Genomic DNA, 6,100 nt, shown 5'->3' with positions numbered 1-6,100 from the left:
CTCAATAAAAAGAAAAAAAATAAATGGTGCTGGAAAACTGGCTTTCCATATGCTGAAGACTAAAACTAGACCCATGTCTCTCACCATGCACTAAACTAAAATCAAAATGGAACAAAGATCTAAATATTAAAACGGAAACACTAAATCTGCTGGAAGATGGAAGAGGCAGAACTCTTGAAGACATAAATGTAAGCAAAGACTTTATGAAGACAACAAAGATTGCATAGGAAATATTGCACATTATCAATAACTGGAACCTCAAGTCACTAAAACTTTTGCACAGCAAAAGAAATCACCAGCAGAGTGAAGAGACATGCACAGAGTGGGAAAAATGTTTGCCAGCTGTTCGTTGGACAAAGGATTACTATTTAGACTATGTAAAGAAATTAAAAAATCAGACCCCCCAAAATCTGAAGATCCAATCCCAAAATGGACATATGAAATGAATAGACACTTCTCAGATGAAAAAAATAGATATGGCAAGTACATATATGAAGAGTGTTCAAAATCATTGGTGGTTTGAGGAATTCAAATTCAAACTGAAAGTTTTGTCATATAAATAACATTACAAGGTTATTGCCAAGAACATTTCTCAACAGATCTGATAAAATTTGCTAATGGATATTTATTTGGCTTATATAAAAATTCTTTAGGTTTTATAAAATAATCTTTTAAATAATTATCTAGCATGATAATCTACTAGCTAATGTATCATATATTTCATTAAGCATAATTTCCAACATCAGGTCATGAGTAGTAAGGAAAACTAAAAAAAACAATATTTTGGAGAAGAAATTATAAGCTAGGGATACATTAATGTGAGTCATACTCTGAGCAAGTAGTCACTTCCAGAGGGGTTTTTATAAACTAATGGTTTCTCTAGAAGAAAATAAATTGTTCTTAATCCAATGAATCTGCCCCTTGAGTTACCTCTCATACAGGCTTATGTAATGTTACTACTTATATTACTTTTAGTGCAAGACGCCCTGTCAAGCAAAGCTCTTACCTTCCTGCAAGCCACCTACAGAGACATTCATGTCAAAGCCTGTGAAAACTTCCTAACCTGAGAAAAATGACAAGAGTATAAAGTATCTTTTAAAGTGTAGCCACTTTCAAATGTAGGTTACACAGTCTTTAATTGCCAATAAGTTATCCTAAAAGTTATTGGATTTTAGTATAGTGCCTCTATATTATCTGCTCCAAGTAAGAATCTTACTAGCTCACAATAAATATTTGTTACACATGAATGAATGGATGAGCAACAGCTTTTGTCATGTGACTTCTGTGAGAAAATTGGTTCTAATCCTTTCCAAATTTGTTTAACTTAGCTTTCCAATGCCTAGAATTTCTGATTGCCAAATATCTGAATACCCTTCTTGTTAGGATAGGGATAAATAGAAAAGTGTATTATGAAAGCCAACAGAGGATAAAGGTTAAGTCAGAAAATTTGTTTGTTACTTTTATGCACATGGCATAAATGCTTCTTGCATTGTCTTACTTTTCTCATTGCTAAGACAAAATATCTGACACCCAAAATTAAGGGGGAAAGGTTTATTTTTGGCTCACAGGTTTTAGAAGTTTCAGTTCATAGCTGTCTGGCACAAAGGTAGCCTGGATGGTACAAGGGCATTACATTGGAGAAACAGTTCATGGTGGACAGAAGACAGTGAAGCAACCCACTCTTAGGGCAGGTAGCACTCACACACAGGGAGGACTTTCTCATTATACATTCTGAGAACTCTGCCAAATCAATCAATGGGCTAATTTAGTAATCACACACCCTTGATCATCACATCACATATTTAATCCCAAAATCACACATTCTAGATCCAGCCACATCTGAAAAGCTTCACCTGTGACCACATGAGGCTTTGACATTTTTTCTATTTAAAAATGTTTTTCCTGTGGCTCAAATTTATGTAAAGCACATACTAACTTTCTTAGGGGAAAGAACAGGACACAGAGAGGATAAAGGAGACTCTCAGAGTATGGTTAAGCCATTGTGAAATCTACATTGAAGTGAATATATTACTATAAAATATGAAATGTTAGAACAGATAATATATTAAGCAAAAATATTTGTTTAGTATTGCTTCAAACAGGTTGTGAATGTGATGATCCACTGGTGTATAAGGATAATATATTATGATTTCTAATTCCATTTAAGAAAATTTAATAATTAAAGATGCATTAATTTGCAATGTATGGATTACACCATCATACTTACCAAAGTTTTACACCAGATACTTTCAGGGAATTAATAATTTATAAGAATTGTGGATAGATGTAAATCGTTTGAAAATCTCATGAATGTGAGTGGGCTCCATAAGTGATTTCATTAATCAAATGTAGTATAAGTGAGAGTTGGCCAATTTTTCATCCAAAGGCTCGAGAGACTGGCTCTCTGAAGACAGCATTAATACAGAAACATATATGGATACTCTGAACAGTCTCAACTGACCCCAGTCTTCTGATCATTTCCAGGCACCAAATATTACTAAATCCATCTTCAGCCCTACAGATCTGTCTGCCAGGTAAGTACCACAGATGACCTGAACCATCCTCATAGGAAGCAGAAAAACTTCTGTCAAGGGTGCCTAAATTCCTGACTCACAAAAATCTTGAAAAATAATAGTTGTCATGACAAACAATTAATTGTGATTCAGCATAAAACAACAAAAACGTTGCTTTTCATTTTCCTTTGGGTTCATTAAGTATTGTGACTTAATGAAGTTTACTTGTAAGTACTTGAATGGCATAGTCAATTACATTATGTAATTCCAAGGTAATTAAATATGACAATGAAGAAAATGGAATAACTATATTCTTCGTAAGAAATCATGAATTGATGTTTATACTAATAGTGAAAGTAATAGTAAACAATAACAAAATTAGAGAGCTTAGTGTTTTGTTACTCTACAATGCTTCCTCAGCTATATTTTAAGAAATAGGCAACAATGACCTAACCAGGTAGTACAAGAAGTCAGCTAAAGGCAAACAAAATAAATTACAAAGACTTCTCTTTTTTTTAATTGAGTTTATTGGTACATTCTAGGCATACAGTACAGTTACATTCATTATCGGGATCTTGTACTTTTACATGACAGATCTTGGATCAGAGACTTCTTTTTTAAAATATAGGAATATATTCATATTTATTAATCTTGAATCCAGCTTTACTTAAGGCATCAACCAATAATGGTTGCTAATATTCTTTTGTTATGTGTAGGATATAGTTCACAGCATTTAACATAAATTAGCCCTTCTAATTATTACAATGACCCTAACTGGGTGAGAGATCTAGTCATCCTATTTTACAATTAAGAAAACTGAAAAAATGGGGAGTTAAATAAGTCATCCAAGGTTAAATAATTCTTAAGTGGTAGAGCCAGAGTCACACACTGGTAGTGTAGGTACAGAATCTGGGGTCTTTTAAACTGAAGCTCTCCTTGCCAAGAAAGTGTAAAACATGAAAATATAGCACCATTAGCAGGAATAATAGTTGTCATTTTAATTTTTTCTTATTTTGACATATCTCCATTTGTCCAGGTTCATAAAATTCATAAAAAGATATGTTGGGTTTCTTTGGTCAAAATTTTTTTCTCATAATGGTAGGCAATCAACAAACTTGAAAAATTACCAAAGAAGAAATCCTAACAATAACGTGGACTTTGATTTCTTCTTTCAAATATATAGACTTAAAGAATTCATGAGCCAATTCACCAACAGTTTCAGTGTGTAGCATATTTCTCTTCTGAACATAAAATATCTATCTACTTTACCCTTGCCCTACTACATTTGATTGATCTTTAAAATAAAGATGCTTCTTTATTTAAACATTTAGTTTTACAGCCAGGTGTGGTGGCACACACTTATAATCCCAACACTTGGGAAGCTAAAACAGGGGAATCACTATGAGTTCAAGGACAGCCTAAACTAAAGAGTGAGACCTTATCTCAAAAACCTAAAAAAAAAAGATTAATCTTTCAGTATTTTGCCAAATTCTATCCTTTTACCATTAATCTGGTTCACTCTGCAAATTAAAGAGCCTAGCTCTATTAAGTAAATATTTTCAATTATACATTTCATCAGACAGTTGATTCACCATTCACAAGTATTTTCATATGCCTACCAAGTCATAAAATTTCCTTAAGTTGTTAAGGAAACAGCAAGTCCCACTAAGCAGGGATTTTGACATTCTTGTCTGGATTCCAATTTGCTAGTTCACTGTTTCTCCCTTTGCTTATTACTTGTACATTTACAGTTTAGAATTTAAGTTAGTTTTGGTTTTGGGCTCCTTTCTTTGAATGCTGCCTCTAAGAACACTTTCCATAACTCTGTTCTCTTGGACTCATGAGCAAGTCCAACTCTGTGGCCAATCAGATAGCTAGGGTCCTATGCCAGTGGGAGAATTACAAGCAAGATGCTCTACTACACCTTCATCATTAAATGCTTCAGTGGTGCTTTTTACCAGCTGCTCCTCAGACAAAGGACTATTATCTAGAATATATAATGAACTCCAAAAAATCCAGCCCCCCCAAATATAAAGACCTGATTCAAAAATGGGCATCAGAAATGAACAGACATTTCTCAGACAAAGAAGTAAATGCAGCAAGTAAATATTCCACATCACTGGTCATTTGAGAGATGCAGGTGAAAAGAACATTGAGATTCCACCTCATCCCACAAAGAATGGCTGCTATCAAGAAATCCACCAATAACAAATGTTGGGAAGGAAGTAGGGAGAAAGGAACCCTTCTCCATCGTTGGTGGGAGTGCAGACTGGCGCAACCACTATAGAAATCATATGGAGATACCTCAAAGAACTAGGATTACAGGTTCCATTTGACCCAGCCATCCCTCTGCTGGGTATCTTTCTAAAAGAATTAAAAGAATCATACCACAGTGATATGTGCACACCCATGTTTATAGCAGCGCAGTTTGTAATAGCTAAAACTTGGAAACAGCCCATTTGCCTATCAGTTGGAGACTGTATAAAGAAGATGTGTTTTTTTTTTCTATAAAATGAAATACTACTCAGCCATAAAGAATGAGGAATTAGAGTCATTCATAGAAAAATAAATAAATAAGTCAGGCAGAGATTCTCATTTTAAGTGTATCACATAGATATATTGCTTTTGGTTGATTGATTTACATTTTGTTATCATCCTAAAAGTGAAACTGAGCTTAGGTTTATTATGAAAGTCCAAATTTATTAAAATTTATTTTGATTGTTTCATTAGAGATTTCTATACATAACTGATCATATTCCTTAACCTAGCATCACTGTAACCAGTTTCAGCCAAAATTCATGGAACAATGAGGACGAAGGTAAACATCTATTTAGCCTGTTACCAATGCTCAGTAGTTTGGAAAAACTGAAGAAATCAGGTGACATCATAAGGAAAACTTCATAACAAAAAAGTTATAGTGAAAATAGAGCAAAGAATAGTCCAAAAACTTCTACAATCTATGAAACTTCAGAGTTAATCAATTTGGCTCCAGGAAGTAATAAAGAATAAAATTCTGCAAACATTGAATGTTTCCTTTTGGTTGCTAGAGACAACAAAACGTTAAACATAAACCTTGCACTTCCGAATCAATTACCCTGCAATTCCCTTATTATTAGATCTTAAGTTGTTTAAATACTTGCATGTTTCCTTTTCTTTAGCTTATGTCTTTAGTCCTTAGTATACTCAGTTTCTCAATTATTATTCTAGTTGTTTTCTTTCAAGGCAGGGTCAGTAAATGGTTCTTTGATGGTCTGAGACCTTTCCAAAAGTCTAAGTTGTTCAAACTCTATACATTACTTTTAGGAATCTTACTTCAGAGTTAAACTTTGACTATATCCTGTAGAGTTTTCCATTTGACCTCAGAAGAGAACTTTATACTTTGTGAGTATATTTATAATACCCCAGTGACTGCTCATAAAAGCCTGAATCCCACAATCAGAAGTTGCCCAGCCCCTCTCCTTCTATCTGCTGTCCATAAAAGGTTGTTGATAGGCTTTAGGTCTGTGAGATGCCATCATCTAGGCTTGTAAGCACCACTGAGACATAGAAAATTATGATCTCAGGGATTTAAAAAGAAGAACTTCTGA

General features: G+C 33.9%; 1 long non-coding RNA gene across 2 annotated transcripts in view; it reads left to right on the top strand.

Annotated features, from left to right (window-relative positions):
- LOC104850709 overlaps positions 1-5,330 on the top strand; it is a 49,259-nt gene extending 43,929 nt beyond the window's left edge. Inside the window, exons 2-3 of one of the 2 annotated variants that reach the window (XR_777045.1) lie at positions 2,485-2,534; positions 5,282-5,330. This is a non-coding gene — a long non-coding RNA (uncharacterized LOC104850709). Of the gene's footprint in view, positions 1-2,386; positions 2,535-5,281 lie in introns of both variants that reach the window. The other variant, XR_777046.1, reaches the window with a different exon arrangement.
- Positions 5,331-6,100: the final 770 nt, after the last annotated feature.

Source organism: Fukomys damarensis, unplaced genomic scaffold, assembly GCF_012274545.1.
Source record: "Fukomys damarensis isolate Sample0158 unplaced genomic scaffold, DMR_v1.0_HiC HiC_scaffold_1, whole genome shotgun sequence".
Taxonomy (NCBI): Eukaryota; Metazoa; Chordata; class Mammalia; order Rodentia; family Bathyergidae; genus Fukomys; species Fukomys damarensis.
The sequence above is the reverse complement of the archived record's forward strand: the minus strand, read 5'-3'. Positions and strand labels throughout refer to the sequence as shown.